Source organism: Neomonachus schauinslandi, chromosome 7 (genome assembly GCF_002201575.2).
Source record: "Neomonachus schauinslandi chromosome 7, ASM220157v2, whole genome shotgun sequence".
Lineage (NCBI taxonomy): Eukaryota > Metazoa > Chordata > Mammalia > Carnivora > Phocidae > Neomonachus > Neomonachus schauinslandi.
The window spans coordinates 74153295-74171965 of record NC_058409.1 but is presented as its reverse complement, the minus strand read 5'-3'; positions in this window follow the sequence as shown (position 1 = coordinate 74171965).

The following is an 18671-nucleotide window of genomic DNA, read 5'->3' as shown; positions in this document are numbered from 1 at the left end:
GGATCATGACCTGAGCCAAAGGCAGACGCTTAACGACTGAGCCACCCAGGCGTCCCAAGATTTTTAATCTTATATTTGTACCTTTCCTTTAATTCTAAAAAAAATATATTTTTATTGAATTAAAAGTCATTACGTATTTGCTTTATCTGATAATCCAAGAAAATAGATTTAAATTATATGACATTAAAGCAAACAATAAAATAACAAAGTTCAAAATTTCTCTACACTATTTCCTCTGTTCTTGGGAATGTAGCTCGCTAATGGTATTTTATCACATTACTTTGTTCTAGAGTTGCTTTTCATCTCTCATTCCATGTGGTTATTTAAATACTATTTGATGGTCAGTTTGATTTCATTTCTTCAGTTCACTTCCAATTTCAAAGTACTGGCATTCTTCTAAAGGAAGGAGGCCTCTAGTCACTAGTGTTTTCTTGGAAGTAGAAACATCTAGAGAAAAGAATCTTTTCTTCATTGTCATGATTAAAAGTCAGCAACTCAGTCTCCAAATTTTATTTCATGGTTTACTTCATTACCATTACCTGGTCCATCTATAATGACTTCCTATATAGTTATAGTTCCAAGAGTAATATGTATGATATATACCTGGACAAGCCATCTCTACCTCCTATTGTTTAATTTTCAGTATTATTAAAATATATGTATGCCCACATACCGAAATTTTAACTCTACTGAATACCCTCCAATCTTAAAGCTTCTCAATTTATCTGGCTTCTTTTTCTGAGGTACAAGTTCTTCATTTTATAATGAGTGGTGTTTTTTTTTTAACATAATATATTATGTAGTTTCAAATCAAAGATTTACCTCACATAAATCCAAATATTCATTCAACAATAGTCATTGACTTTAATTTTCCTGCAGGGTGATAAGAATGCATGAATAGTGTTGGAATCCCATTTGATTACCAATAATTACAGGCATTTGATATTTTTGTGAAATTTTCTTTTGACTCATGATTAGAATGAGATTTTACTTCATATGTATTACCAATACCCCTTAATTACTAACAAACTTAGAGCAAAACTCCAATTTTAAAAGAACTTCGCTTAAGTACAGACAGCTATTACCTTACCCATATAAATCCAAATTCCCAAATGCCATTAGGGAGGTTAGGAAATACAATAAATGTTTATCAAATAAATTATTTTTTTAAAAAGCCAGAAAAAAATTTGTCAGTAATTATAATTTAAACTGTCCAAAAATTCAGGTAGAAAAATTATAATTCATGTATCTTCAAGATTATATGGACTAATCCTACTATAAGTGATGTCTAAAATATTCTAGTTTTTACAATTACAGCACATTTAAATTGTATCATTTCAATCTCATTCCATTTTTTATTTTTTATTTTTTACTTTTTTTTTTTTTTAGATTTTATTTATTTATTTGACAGAGAGAGACACAGCGAGAGAGAGAACACAAGCAGGGGGAGTGGGAGAGGGAGAAGCAGGTTTCCCACGGAGCAGGGAGCCTGATGCGGGGCTCGATCCCAGGGCCCTGGGATCATGACCTGAGCCGAAGGCAGACGCTTAACGACTGAGTCACCCAGGCGCCCCTCATTCCATTTTTTAAAGGAAAAATTATTTCATCTATAAAGCAGATATTAACTTTCAAGTTAAAATAGAGCTGTTTACAGTCATACATATTTGTGTCAGCATTTATTCAATGCCTTCTGATAGACTAAGATTCATTTAAAATATAATTAACCCCCATATCACTTTGTAATCTATGCTTATTCTGAGGAGAGAGTTCCAATTTGATCTATTTCTAATTGCTCAAAAGTTAACATTAATAATTTTCTCCTGGGAAAGAATCACAGATCATTTTCTAGACTCTAGAACTTGTTCTAGACTTGAATACAGTACCTGCATTTTCTAAGCAACTACTTAAAAGGCTAAGAGATCTTAGTGATTAAACCTTGATGATCACCAACTTGTCTAGACATTTTGATAAATACTTCCCAGCATCAATAGAGAAGAGAAATCAGGAAGCCTGTGGACCTTTGGTACAAAAAGCAAATAGGTCTGGGTATAACAAACAGGGTTGTTGAGGTTTTTTTAATGATTATTTTTTAAATATATACATAGTTACTACAATTCCTGCAATGTGACAGATGGAATAAATAGGGCCCATCTCTCCTATGTAAGTGGCACAATTATGAATTTTATTAATTTTTTTGTAAATATCCTCCTCCTACAAATTTTTTTCAATAAATGTAGATTGGATTGAATTTTCCAAGATTTCCATTAGATACTTTAGTATGTCATAATTACAGCATTTAAAGAAAAAAAAATGTAGTTTTGGTGGTCATATTTTGACACGTTCTGGAAGCAAACTTTGAAGCAAGGAGTTAAGTGCAAATAGTTTCTTTGTAAGGTCATTCCAGAAAATAGCAGTAAGAGAATGGTAGAATGAGGACAAGGACAAGAAGGAAATCAGTAAAGTACATTATCAAACCTAACTACTGTGACTCATTAGAATTCAGTACTAAAGGAGAACCCTAGGAGAAAATGAAGAACACGTCTCAGAAATATCCCAACAGGGAGCAAGGAAACTAGAGTATTTATCTCTCAATATCCTCTCGGAAATTGGCTGATGGCAGTATGACTATCATACTGAAAAATGCCATCATAGATTGACACATAGATCCCACCTGAGAGACTGAACAAGGGTTATGGATATGAAGGATACAGAAATAAGTAAGCAGTCACTATATACAACAGAGGGATTACTAACTTTATCTAAAACCAGTACAAAGTATAAACTTAGGGTCTCTGTAAAAATGGCTGTTCTTATATTCACATGGTTGTAGATAATTTGCCTGATTAAGTGAATGTCTCATTAGATCATCTAGAAGCTTAACTATACTCCTCCCAAACAGCTCTATGTACACAGGGATGGAACAGTTCTGCACATAGTCTGATCTGGATTCATACTAGGGACTATCTCATCTGAGTTACTTTTCTTCATGAAGCTGCAAGTTATGCCATCTATAGGACATGCAAACATGATAAAGGTTAAATTCATGTCTCACTATCATTTATATGCTTGCCAGAAAAACCCATCCTCGCCCTGGTATCCTCCTAAGTGGAGATCTCTGGAACTAGAACCCAGTTATCCACATATTTCTTGGATCATGCCATCTGGCCTTTAGATACACTGTAGGGCTACTCATGTAGTCACTCACCCTCATCCTTGCTGAAAGAGACAAAGGTAACAAGGAGATAGATTATGGAATGATCTGGATTAAGGTTGTCAAAAATATTAAAGTGTTTGAAGCAGAGTCTTGTTCATAAAAACTCTGTCCTTACATGTCCCATTTTGTCTTAGAAACACTCCTTCAAAATTATGAGAGTGACTTAGCATATCACAAAGGGACCCACTATCTTCTTGTCACAAAATGTATGTTTTCTCTTATAGCATTAATTTTATTACTGGACTTTTCTGTTTAATTCAAATCTAAGGGTTTTCTCATCAATCTCTTGAGATTCTCATTCTCAAGAATCTATTTTCAGTGGTCATATTCTCAGCTACTGATTTATTTCCAGCCCTCATCTTTCCTAAGCTTAACTACTTAGGTAACTTCCTAATTCGATTTATTGCTCTAGTTTGACCTCACCTAAGTCCATTCTCCACAATGTAGCACTCAGAGTGATTTTCTAAATTCAGATCTTAACATTTTATTTGCCTATTTGAAATCCTTTTACGGCTATCAACACAAGCACCTTTGTTGAACTTAGGGCAAATGCTAATGCTTGCATCCTTTTGCTCTTTTCAATCCTTCATAGGAGCATTTCTAGTCATAAGGTCTCAAACTTCATCCACCAGAAGTACCAAATTATTTGTAGTTTCCCAAACTTGTCATCATGTGTCAGCCCCCTTTGCACAGGTCTTCCTTACTCTCAAGAATAATCTGTTCCCTGCCTGCCCAACAACTGCCACCTTCTACCTCAATCATGCTGAGAGAAGCTCCAATTGTAAAAGTTGAATGGAGACACCCCCAGGAAGTTTAGCTGCCCAAGAGGATGATATATGGTTGATCTAAACAAGTCACAGTTCTCTTAAACCACTTGACCAGTGGCCTACGTTATCTCCTTCTCTTTGGCTTAAGGTTGGACATATGTTCCAGTTCTGACTAATGACACAGGGTAAGTGTCCCATAGAAAGGTTGCTTCATCAAAACAAAAATGAGAGAGAAGAAAAACCTTTATCCCTCTATTTTCTTACTCCTATTTCAAAAATCGGTGTGGTGCTTAGAGAGCCAAGAGTAATTTTGTTGTCATGAAAGGAGAAGAAAGACAGAAGAAACTTGGGTTATCAATGTCATCACTGCTTCTAGGAACAATCTAATCCTAAACTGCTTAAGTTTTTGTGATAAAAAAAAATTTCCCCTCTTAATTGAGTGCCCTGCTACTTACAATCAAACAAAATCTTAACTCATTCACTTTTGAAACCTTGTTGAAGCATGCTCTTTTCTATGAAGTTTAACTGGACCCTAATATTTTTCCATTTTAACAGGGTAAACAGCTCTTTACTCATAATTCCCTATGCTATTTAAATATATTTTATTTACTTGTCAAATGTACTGTGATTTTCTTATTATCTGTATATAACTAGAGTATAAGTTCTTCATTTGCAAGAAATATAATGGCATTCATGTGCTTGACCAGAAATTGAACTTAACTGAAACTGTTTTATTTATTTATTTTTAAAAAGGTTTTATTTATTTATTTGACAGAGAGAGGCACAGCGAGAGAGAGAACACAAGCAGGGGGAGTGGGAGAGGAGAAGCAGGCTTCCCGCTGGGCAAGGAGCCTGATGTGGGGCTCGATCCCAGGACCCTGAGATCATGACCTGAGCCGAAGGCAGACACGTAACGACTGAGCCACCCAGGCGCCCCTGGACCTGTTTTAATACGAGTTTAAGAAGCCATTATTACAGAACATTCTATCAATTAGGATATGTTCAGCTTCAAGTAACAGGAAACTCTGACCTAAAGTAGTTTAAACACTAAAGGATTTTATAATATCAAAATCCAAGAATTCCACAGGTAGGCCAAGTCCCTTGGAGCCAGAGCTCTGGCTCATTTTATTTTCAATCCCCTTGGTTCTTATCTCTGTGTGTTGGTATCATTCTCATGCTGATAGCATATGGCTACAGCAGTTCTAGTTATCATACTCAGATGAAACCTTCCAGCAGGCTTTCTCATATCTCATTGGGCAGAATTCCATCACATGCTCAGAGTTAAGCTCAATTGTTGGCAAGAAAAATAGAAATACCATGATTTGGCTTACAGTAATCAAGACCCATAACCTGGGGCTTGAGTTGGGACCAACATCCCCTGAAGCCTATGTATTCAGAGGAAAATGCACACACACAGATAAAACAAAGGTTATGTTAGGAGAAATATGGATGTCCAGAAGAAAAAAACCATTGTTACTCAAGATCTGCAGAGTGATTTTATTGGTATTTGGTAGTGTTGAAAAATGTCTTTTACAAAGTCCTTAAGTTTCCAGTAGCCTTTCATTTTTATTTTATAAAACAATGTTTTAGTATTACAAAGCTCACCTGTATCAAAGATTATAAAATTTGAAGAGAAGATTATCACAAGACAAAATGTCATCAAGTAGAATTCCAATTTAAAAGGATCAATTTGATATATGTGATAAAGCTTTTCTTCTCTTACTCTCTTATCAGTAATAATATGATCTAAAAATCAATATTCATAATACTGAATAATATTTTACAAACTAAAAAAGAAAATGTGTATTAAGGATTTTAATAATTATGAGGAAATATTTATCATTCATCTATTAAGGGAAAAAGTCAATTATTAAAAATTATTCAAAACTCACATTTTATTACTAAAATCCAAGTAGCATTGTCATCTTTTGCCTCAGAGTGAACACTAATATATTGAGGCACACTTTTTTTTTAGCTCTCCCCACACACACACTTTTCACTTACTTTTGCTTCAAGTTACATTATAGGATCCAAAGACTATTAAAATATATAAGTGTGATAACAGTAAGAAATCACTACAAATACTAGTGAAGAGCTTATATAAACAATGCAGAGCTGGAAAAATAATTTTTGCCCTAATTTTTAGAACATGAGATCTAAATCAAGGGAGTTTTTACTTGGTGGATACTAATACAAGAAATTATTCTGAATGTGTAACTCCAACATGAAAAAGGATGGACAGTCCTTTCACTTATTTATATATATGTCCTTGTTTTATTATCCTACATTTCAAGAAGACATAAATATATCAAAACTTGTGGGTTACAGCAAAAACAATTCTAAAAAGGAAGTTCATAGAAATAAGTCCATGAATAAACAAGAAAAATATCAAACAACTAGCTTTATACCCTCCAAAGAACTAGAAAAAGAACCACAAATGAAGCCCCAGGTTAGAAAGAAGGGGAAAGAAAAAGATTGGAGCAGAAATAAATGCTATAGAGACTGAAAAGACAAGAGAGATTAAAGAAACTAAAAGCTAGCTCTTTGAAAATATAAAATTGACAAGCCTTTAGCTAAATTCATCAAGAAAAAAAAAGAAAGAAGATTCAAATATAATCAGATATTAAAGAGGAGACATTACAACTGATACTACAGAAATACAAAGAATTATAAGAAACTACTTTAAACAGTTTTATGTCAACAAGTTAGAGAACCTCAAAGAAATAAATTTCTAGAAATATACAACCTACCAATAGTGAATCATGATAAAATAGAAAAGCTAAATGGACTGATTACTAAGAAGGAGATTGAAAGTAATCAAAAACCTCTGAAGAAATAAAAGTCCAGAACCAGAGGGCTTCACGGGGAAATACCAATCTTTCTCTAGCTCTTCTAAAAAAAAATACAGAGGAGGAAATTCTTCCAAACTCATCTTATGAGGCCAGTATTGCACTGATACCAAAACCAGACAAGGATACCACAAGAAAATTACAGGCCAATATTCCTGATGAACATAGATGCCAAAATTCTTAAGAAAACATTAGTAAACTGAATTCAACAATACATTATACTCCATGATCAAGTGGGATTTATTCTAGGGATTCCAGGATGTCTCAGCATCTGTAAACCAGTCCATGTTTACACAACATTAACAAAATGAAGGATAAAAATCGTATGAACATTTCAATAGATGTAGAAAAAAACAGTTAACAAAATTCAACATCCATTCATGATAAAAACTCTCAACACATTGGGAATTGGGGAAACACACATCAACATAACAAAGGACATATATGACTAACCAACAGCTAACACCATACTCAATGGTGAAAAGCTGACATCCTTTCCTTTAAGATCAGGGACAAGACAAGAATGCCCACTCTCATCGCTTTTATTCAACATATTATTCAAAGTCCTTGCTAGAGCAATTAGGCAGGAAAAAGAAGGAAAAGGCATCCAAATTGGAAAAGAAAAAGGAAAAGTGTCACTATTTGCAGATGGCATGGTACTTTTATATAGAAAACCCTAAAGACTCCACCAAAAATTTTCCAAATTAATAAATTAATTCAGTGAAGTTGCAGGATACAAAATCAACACAAAAAATCTGTTGTGTTTTTATACACCAATAACAAACTATCGGAAAGAGAAATAAAACAATTCTATTTACAATTTTGTCAAAAAGAATAAAATACCTCAAAAAAATTTTCAACGAAGAGGTCAAAGACATGTACTCTGAAAACTGTAAGACCTTAATGAAGGAAATTGAAGACACAAATAGATAGAAACATATTCCATGTTCAGGTATTGGAGGAATTAATACTTTTTTAAAATAACCATACCACCTTAAATAGTCTACAGATTCAATGCAGTCCCTATCAAAATATGAACAGTATTCTTTTTCCTTTTAGCAAATACTTTTGGCTTCTAAGTCTAGTTTCTACTCATAACCTTCTTTGCCTTTGTCCATTTTTAAATCTTTTGCCTTGCTAAAGTTGACTCAATCATATTATATTTACAATAAGTCATTCCTTAAAAAATAAATAAATGCAAATCATGTTTTTTCATTTCATTAGTGTATAAGACTATAAAAAATGTAATGAATGTAAAAAAATGTTAACAAGAAAATTGAGTTAGAAAATTCACAAGACAAGAGAGAATCATTTCTGTAAGTCTCTATGATCACCTATTTTGTCATTTGTCAACTTTACCTTTCCAACACTATTATCTATATTTTCATCTAAACAAGGAAACAAGGGTGAGGTGATTATTCATAATACCTAAGGGAAAAGATTTGATTTACTTTTAGTCTCTAGAAACCCAATTGACAAATATTGTCCTTCATGTACAAATCCCAAGATAAAAGAAGCTATTATGTATTTATGTTTATTCATTCAGTAACTTAACAAATGCAAGGCAATATACTAGGCACCACTGAAATAAAGATTAAGACAAAGTCACTGCCCTCAAGGAATTTTAAGCCAAGTGGGAGAGACATACAAGTGAACACAGCATACAAAACTGTACTTTACATATGATAACTGTGGTGTAAAAATATCCCCCCCCAAAAAGAAAAAGCCAACAAAGTGCTGGGTGGGCAGGAATTAGAGGAAGACTGCACATAAAAGGCGATGCTTAAGCTGATCTTAAAGGATGAACAGGAGAAGGATCTATGGAGAAATAAGAAGGGATTTCCAGGCCAACAAGTTGTTTTTTGGTTTGTTTTTGTTTGTTTTATTAGAAGTAGTTTAGCAAAGGTAAAATTCAATGTGAATATGACAGAATGGCAAAAGAGGGGTCTGACATGTAGGCCAGATTATGAAGGGTATTGAATATCAAGTCAAAGAGGCTTGTAGGAGATGAAACATCATTGCAGGATTATACAAACAAAGGATTTGGGATTCTGCTAGACCCCTCTGGTGGTTCTGTGGAAGAAGAATTTCAAAGGGACCACACTGGAGGCAGGGATAGGAGTTATGATTTATTATAACAATGTTAGGTATCCATCACTGTGTAATCCAAAGGAAATTGAAAGAACAGAAAGAATGGATAGATGTGAAGAAGTTAGAGAAGGTAAAATAGAATATAGGTATAGTTTGGATTTGAGCCCTCAAAAGTACACAGAGGAACATTTTGATTTATGAGGTTGATTTCAATTTACAAAAAAATTATAGAAGACCAAGATGTATTTTTTTCAGTTATTCTTACTTTTGTTATTTTTGTTTGTTCTGAGAGTGAATGGAGAGGAAAAATGTTAAGTTCAGCGATGTCCAGTAGTCAGACAGAAATGTGTACATTTGGTGATGATTTTCAAAATATTTATCAGTTCAACAAGATTCAATCAAGGCCACCTGGTGGCAGGAAGTGCTAGTGCAGAGTCCTGGAGCCTCCCTATCGTGTCAGGTGTCAAGGTCTTTAGTTACTAAGTTGTGGAAAGATTTTGGGGACTAGAGGGGTTGGAGGTAGGGCTCAGGCAGTAACTATTAACAAACCGGTGTTACAGTATTCTAAAATTTTAGCAAGTAGTATGTCCATAGCGTACATACTACTTAAACATCATCCCTAATTGAAGTGAGGAAATAGATGGCACAATTTAAAACTTTGTAGCTCTTTCCACAGTTCAATGTAGAAAGGTAAAATGTATCTTTGGTGGAGAATGTTCTTCTGAACTGGAGCACTGTAATGGGTATCTTATTTAAACAAAGGTAAGTCTCATGTTCAGAGCCTACTCTGTAAAGTAAAAGTTGAGAAAAAAATTAAATACTTTGAATAATAAAGCAAAAGATTTTCTCACGTATCGAGGAGAAGATATTTTGCCCTAAACAGGTATTTTGATACTAGGAGATTTTTAGCTTTTTCTAAGGATCACTGAAACAAGAATTTAAAAAAGATGAGTGGGTCCCAGCAACATGGCAGCTGACCAGTCCTGAACAGAGGAAGAGCCAGTAGGGTGGTATCAGTAAAAAGTTGGATACATGTCAAGGATGGGGTGAAGGGCCCTTGGACACAGCTATGAAATACAGAGAAGCAGTGATTTGGTGGCTGGAATTAATAAAGCACAAGTTCACAACACTAAATAATGAGCACCAATTTAAGTTCCCTCCAAAGATATTTAAAACAACTTGGGAAGGTATACGCTTCCTAAAATCAGACAGAATAAAGGTGCAGCCTATGCTTAAATGAATATTAAATAGGATGAAAGAAAACCCAGTAAACTTCGGGAAAACTTGAGTAACATACAATATATAGTTATATACAAATGTAGGGATCTGAAGGGGCATGTGCACCCCTATGTTTATGGCAGCAATGTCCACAATAGCCAAACTATGGAAAGAGCCAAGATGTCCATCAACAGGTGAATGGATAAAGAAGATGTGGTGTATATATCTATATCTATATCTATATCTATAGATATAGATATAGATATAGATATATACACAATGGAATATTACGCAGCCGTCAAAAGGAATGAAATTTTACCATTTGCAATGACGTGGATGGAAGTAGAGGGTATTATGCTGAGTGAAATAAATCAATCAGAGAAAGACAAGGATCATATGGTCTCACAGATATGAGGAATTTGAGAAACAAGACAGGATCACAGGGGAAGGGAGGGAAAAATGAAACAAGATGAAACCAGAGAGGGAGACAAACCATAAGAGACTCTTAATCTCAGGAAACAAACTGAGGGTTGCTGGAGTGGTGGAGGGTGGGAGGGATGGGGTGGCTGGGTGATGGGCATTGGGGAGCGTATGTGCTATGGTGACCTGGAGTTTGTAGAATTAGGTTAAACTTAGGATAAAATTCTGTAGGATTGTAATATTTACACAACAGATGGAGCAAGAAGCACCTTTAAGGAAAACTAAGGAGTAGGAACAAAATGTAGAATTACAGGACTGAACTGTTCAGCAAACTAAAAAAAGATTTTGAAAGTATATGTGGTCAAGATAAGCAAGACAGGACTGAAAAGAATCAATGGTATTTGGTGATAAGAAATCCATTAGTAATCAATGTGGGAGGACTCTCAGTGATGTGGGGCTGACATAAACCTATTTGTAATGATTTGGGAGACCAAAGGGTGGAAAGGAAAATGAAAAAGCAAATTTTGACCACATTCTTACGAAATGAATATATAAAGAATGATGTAAGTCAAGAGCTAAAGAAATGACTGAGGTAAGAAAAGTATTTCTTTTAAATGGGATGAAACATGATTTTATGATGGGGGAAGCAATGAAGGGCAAAGAGAGATAAAGAGGGAGGTGGGGAAGAAATAGTGACAGAAGGTCTCAGAAGAGATAGGGAATGATAGCAATTCAAACACAGTTAAGGAGATTGCATTGACAGAAAAGAAGTAACCCTCTTCTGTTTCTGCAATCCTTGTCTCTATCTCTTGTTTCAGAGCTAGAAAATTCAGAGCACTAAAATAAATGGTAGGTTAGGAAGTGAGAGATCATAGGAGTATACCTCACTTTCAATTAATTGTGTAATAATAGCTGACCTCCTCCCACACAATTTTAAAAAACAGCTTTCGGTATTAAGGCAATACTTAGTATGGAATAAATATTCCTCTGTGATGCTGTTTGAATATTGATCCTGTTCTAAAATTAGTAAGTCATTCCCCCTACAATACCCTCATCATTAGAATGATTATGGAAGGTCAATTCATTTGTGAAAAGAAAATGACCTAAATCTTCCACCAACAAAAATAGTTTCTTTTAGAGGAAGAGATCTCATTGATCTCTGTAAGGGTGAGGCTTTTTTTAAGGTTGGCAATTATATGGTTCTCATGGGGGGAAAAAAATCAGGCACATGGATGAATTATTACATGTGGGTTTGTAAATGGGTAAATCACATCATTGTGAACCAGCTTATCATAGGAGTTTAATAGAGTGGATTCTGCAACTAGACTTGCTAGGATTGAATCCCTTTTCTTGAGCAGATTTCTTAATGTAGCCTCAGTTCCTTCATCTGAAATAGGGGAAAAATTAATAATAATAAGGAGGAGTAGGGGGGAAAGGTGGAGGAAGATGAATACTGCTCATTTAAAAAGTGGTTTCATGTATAAACCACATGTGTATGTTTATATCAATGCATTTGAAGTGGCTAAAAATTTATTTCTCCCAAGATATGGTGAGTTTCCTCACTGGGGTATGGAAGAATCAGCTAGAAGACAAAATAATTGAACTAGATGTTTGCTAGAATTCATTGAAACTGTACAATTTTGAGATTTTTATAATTTTTAAGTTAAAGATAGAAAAACATGCAACAATATTTATTTGACCCAAGGCAAGTATTAAGTAAATAAATCCAAAGCCTCTAGACCACTTACTTGATCAAGATCAGCTTAACTTGGAAAATAAACTTAGATTTATTGTGTGTGTTTGTGTTTAGTGTGTATGTGTGTGTTATGGCAAATAACACAGGAAGAAATTTAAACAGTAGGTGCTTGTTATTAAAGTCAGTCCCTGACAGTGTGTAATGCATCTGGTTGACCTCCTTGGAGGTAAACAATCATCAGAAATATGGAAATCCAGTTGTGAACCTCCACAGAGCTCTGGAGACCCACAGATGGATACAGAGTAGAGATGCATATTGCAAATAGCTGACATTTTGATAATACATTCTTTTCAAAGTGACATCAAGAAAAGGAGACCTTTACTAGTTCTGTCTTGGAATGTCAGTGTGGTGCTTCAGGGGTTCACTGAAGCCCTTATCCTGCTCAACTTTTAACCTTCATTTATCTAAAATTCTTGTACTAAAACAAAAAAAAGTTGCCTTTCTCTCATCAATTCCTCAAGGAGAAACAGAGACATGTAGCCATAAATTATTGATTCTCTGCTTTTTTAAAAATGGAAAAAATGGCACCTTGCACAATGTCTGCAACCTGATTATTTTTTGATCTTTTCTACACACAGAATCTCAGAATTATCATACTACAATGAGATTAGGAATTCATACTCAGAAATCTAATGGAGATCCAGGGACAGTAGAGAAGAGCTGACCTACCTTGGGGAAGAAATCACTTTTTTTAATGCATAGTCTAATGACAGTTTTTAAGTGTAAGGTGACCCAAAAGTTCTTAATTACATTTAATGTAAATGGCCAACTGAATTGAAATATGGTTTTGTAAATAAATCAGTTGGTTTGAACCAAGGGCCATGGACTGTAATTTCTATCTTAAGATGGGGCATTTAGTGTCTTTTTCATGATTATGAAATAAATCCCTAACCCTACAGAACACATGAGGTTCTGAATAAATGTATGTGATCATATCTATCCAATCTATGTGTATATCTAAAAAAAATAACAGTTTAAAGAATGATGTACTTTACAATTAAATTTTTTCCAACTATTTTCTTCATGTTTGTGGGTTAAGCATGTCTTCTCTATCAAAAGGCAAATAACCGAGAAAATACTCACAAATTATGTGTCAGATAAGGTTCTAGTATCAGAATATACAAAAAAAAAAAACCCTCTCTTAAAACTCAACAAAGAGATAATGCAATTAAAGAATAGCAGAAGACTTGAACAGACATTTACACAAAAAAGATACACATACAGCCAGTAAAATATGAAAAGATAACAACATTAGTAATTCAGGAAATGAAAATCAAAACCATGATGAAATACCACCTCACACCCACTAGGATGGATACAAAATATTAAATATAGCAGGGTTCCAGTTCAAGATGGTGACAGAGGAAGACTCTGAACTCATCTCCTCCACTGAACACATCAAATTACACCTATTAATAGGATAATTACTCCTCAAGAAGAACTGAGGGTGGAATGAACAGCTACTGAACAACCAAAGATAGAATGGCAAGAAAACAGCAAGAGAGATGGAGACATGGTAACAAAGGGAACCCCCATTCCCGATCCTGCAAATGGCAGTGGGAAGGGGTAGTACTGAGGGACTGGGAACCGATCTCTCTGGCCTTAGGCACAGAATAAAAGTCTCAGTTTAAAAGAGCATCTAGCATTTAAAAGAGAAAACACTAGAGCTCTGCCAAGTGGTAGAAGAACTACAGGAGCTCTCCAGGTTGGAAGGTCTGGTGAACCACAGAATTCACATTCCCACTCCATCTTAAAAGCCTAAACCAGAGAAATCTGATTACCATAACAGAGGGGTCCAGTCATCTCAGTGAGCTTGCAACTTCAGTGAGCCCAGAGTCCACAAGTTCATACTAGCCCTAGTCGCTATGAGGCACAGAAAAAGCAGCTGCACTTTGAAAGGGCCAAGGAGCTGTGGGAACACTTTCCTCCCCTCCCCCCACCACCTTAAAAACCTAGATCAGAGCAGTGTCTGGTTCACAATGAGCTTGTAACTTTAGTCAGCACAGGGTCCCCAAATCCACATCAGCCACCCTGTAATATTGACACACAGAAAACAAGCTGCAGTTTTGTGGATTTTTCTCTCTTTGTTTACTTTTTGTTTTCCAATTTATTTTTTTTTAACTTTTTAAAATTTGTCTTTCCTTGTTTTGTTTTTATTTTTTCTTTTTGGTTTTGTTCTTTCTTGTTTTTTTTTCTTTTTCTACTCCTTTTTTTTCTTTTTCCTTTCTTTTTTTCTGGACCCAGAAGGTATTATGCTAAGTGGAATAAATCAAACTGGGAAAGACAAATGCCATATGATTCCACTTACAAATTAAATTTTAAAAAATGAACAGACAGAAAGCAGAATCAGAATTATACATACACAGAACAAATTGGGGGGGCTAGGCAAAACAGGTGAAGGGGAGAAAAAGATACAGGCCTCTAGTTTGGAATTAGCCATGGAAATAAAAACAAAGCATATGGAAAACAGTAAATGATATTTTAATAGCAATGTAACGGGGACAGATAGTAGCTATACTTGTGACCATAATATAACATATAAACTTGTCAAATCACTAAGTTGTACACCTGAAACTAATGTAACATTGTACGTCAACTATACTCAAATAAAAAAGAAAAACAGCCTGTGTTGGTGAGTATGTGGGGAAATATGAACTCCCGTACATTACTGGTGAGAATACGAAATGGTTCAGCCACTGTGGGAAACATTAAGCAGTTTCTTATAAAGTTTAAACATAGAATATGTGACATTTCAATTCCATTTCTAGTTATATCCCCAAAAGAATTAAAAAGACAAACAAATGCATACATATAAATGTTTATAGAAGCAATAGTCACAATAGCCAAAAGCTGGAAACCACCCAAATGTCCATTAATGAAGGCATAAACAAAATCAGACACAAAAGGTTACATATTTTATAGTTATACACACACATACACATACACATACACACATACACACACACACACCTATTTTGAAACTAGGCAGAGGTACTTCCAAACATATATGTATGTTCTGAAACTGGATAGAGGTCGTCACACAACATTGTGAATGTACTAAATCTTCTGAAGTGTTCACTCTAAAATGGCTAATTTTAAGTTACGTGAATTCAATTTTTTAAAAAGTCCATCTTCCTCAATTTTTCAACAATTATTTAACTCTCTGCATCTTCAGCCTCTCCTCCCAGTTTTAGGTCTTATTGAGATATAACTTACATATCATGAAATTCACCCATTTGAAGTATACAATACAATGGTTTTTAGTATATTTACAGAGTTTGGCAACCATCAGCACCATCCAGGTTTAGAATATTTTCCCCACCCTCTTGCCACTGTCTCCCTTCTCTCTTCATTCCCCAGGCCTAGATAAATACTAATTTACTTTTTGTATCTAAGAATTTGCCTATTCTGAACGTTTCATATAAATGGAATCATACCATATATGGCTTTTTGTGCCTGACTTCTTCCCCTTAGCATAATGCTTTCAAGGTTCATCCAGACTTAGTATCGATACTTCATTTCTTTTATAGCCAAAAAATATTCCATTGTATGAATACCGCATTTTGTTTACTCATCTTTTGATAGACATTTGGGTGATTTCCACTTTTTTGAGCTGTGATGAGTAACGCTGCTGTAAACATTTGTGAACAAGTTTTTGCATGGATATGTTTTTATTTCTCTTGAAGATATACCTAGGGGTGAAACTGCTGAATCATAATGCAACTCTATATTGAATATCTTGAGGAACTGCCTAATTGTTTTCTACAATAGTTATACACCATTTTAGATTTCTCAATTAATATAATTCACCTTCTCTCCTGCAATATGTTTTGCATCTAAAACCCATCAGTAAAAAACTTTCCTTACCCTTCCTTCTTAGGGTGGCACCTAGATTCCAGGGTATAGGACCATAGAACTGGAGGGAATTGATAGTCTGGAAAAGTAAAAAAGTGATTAAACTATAGAAAACATAAAAGCACAAATCTTGGCTAAGTGAATTTACAGACATAAAACTAAACTTGATACATGCAAATATAATTAGAATAATGCTTATCATGTGCATACAGGTACAACAATTGATCATTTTAAAATCTTGGCAGTTCTATCTCAGGAAATGACTCTGCTATTTTTAAATGGTGGGAGAAAACATTCTTGGGACTGGGAGATTAACTACTGACATGATAGAAGGCAGAAGGTTTGGCAAGCTTGAGAAGCAGTGGTCCAGGAGGAAAGTCGAACATTTGACTTAGGTCATCTCGAGCAAACAAAAAGGAAAGTGGAAGAACCATGGACACCTGGATCAAGAGATTTAAACTGCAATCTTTGTCCAAATTTGCAGGAAATTTGCAAAGTCACTTGTATAGTGCAAAGGAGGCAGGTGGCCAGTTTAAAGCAGAGGTCAAAGTGATGATTTAACAGCAGTTTCGAGAAATTACTGTTATCAAGCAGGACTGAAGTCTGTAAGTATAAAGGCCTTAAACCAGGACAGGTGGAAGATGCTGGCTCTGAGCCTTGGCAGCCAACATTAAGAGAATGACTGATAGAAGTCCACATGTTGCTCAAAAGCTGATTGGAAAATGTTTACAGTAGAATAAAAAATAGAAACTTGTTAAGACTGGTCTTTGGTTCTCTTTTGTGTCCATCCTTTATATAGATAGATGAGCAAAGAAAAAAAAATCAATTTAGATGATTAAAAAAACTCTGTCCTTCCAGCCATCCAGACTGGTCTGTTGTCTCCAAACACACTTGGTGATAGGAATTACCTGGCAGCAACAAGAAATATCTTTCACTCAACAGAAGGTTTTTCAAAGACCATTCAGTCAAGTAAATGGCTAACTCATTAACCAAACTGGGAACGATTCCAAATGTTTACAAAATAACCGTATTCAATACCTACAGGCATATCCTATGCTTTTTTCATGGGCTTTCTCTCTTTTTAGCTGCATTAAAGCAGCCTACCATTTTCTTAGGTAGCGTGCTAGCATACCTTTGTTTTTTAAATAAAGCATGACTGACAGTAATAAAGAAAATGATACATCAATTTCCCCTCACCAAAAACAAATTAAAAAAAAAAAAATGTTCAGACACTCCGTGCTTGAGATTGGGGTATGAATTCCAAGTCATTCATTTAAATGAGTTCACTTCATCCTTTGTTTAGTTATGTATGCAAGCTGAACCAGTCAGATTGAAGAAAATGTATAATTACCATGTATATTCTAATTCTAAAAACTCCTTTAAATCTTTTTTGCAAATACAATTATTTCAAAAAGCAACACCCTGTTTTTATTTAGTCTAAGGTTCTCTGAGTTTAAAAAAATATATTACCTACACCTTGATCAGATAAAAAAAAAAAATAGGGTCGCTCAATATTTTAGAGCAATTTAGAGTATTAAAACAAGACCAGCCTTAAGAAAAAGGTTTTTGCCTGGGGTCCCCTCACCAACCTTCTATTTTCTGTACACATCTACCCTATGTTCTCAGTAACCTCCAGTTCCCTCTTTCATGTTAGGATGTTAATAGATCAGAATACAACCCATGACCTCATGCTTCAGATCCTTTGATCCACTCCACCATCAAAACGCACCTACCTTTAGCTTTAATTGTTCAGATTTGCTCTATGAAAGGCACCTTAGTTATCATAATTATTTGTTAAGATTTGCTGTTTAGCTTGTCACCCCTCCAAGAAACTGTATTTAAGTCAGAACCATGACTTTCTATTGATGGTGTCTTAGTTCAAAGAAAATAATCCTGACTGTGGACATGCCAAGCACTAAGGCAGACCACTCTAGAGATACTCGGAGCAAAACATAGGTGACCGCCTGTTTCAACTTTGCATCAGACTGATTGCCTCAGTCTAGAAAATAAATGCACATGGTAGCAAATCTTAACAGTAAACCCTAAGAGGCTAAGTCACAGGAGTCATTCATCACAGTGTTAGGTAACTCTTGAGATTTAGGATGATTGATGCGTTTAATTTAAACTGGCCTGGGTATATAGGATGTGTCCCTGAAGTGGTAATAGGGTGAGTGGGTGAGATGGAGGGAGAGATTTTAATGAAAAACATTTTTGCTTTAAAACTTTCTTGTGCATATGTCTTTCACCAGTAACAGTACACACAAAAAAAAGTGTTTTAATTGTTGCCATATTTTATAATTCTAGCCTGTTCTCGGAGTTTCTTCTAAAAAGCCAGTGAGATAAAAGCTGTGTTAATTCTCATTGCATAAGACATTCTTTTTTTTTTTTTTTTTTTTTTTAGTAATAAAGCCTTTCAGATAACACTCATTTCAGTTTGTTATGACAGTGGAATCCCAAATCATATGGATCAGTTAAAATCCCATTCATGAAATGTTAAAAGA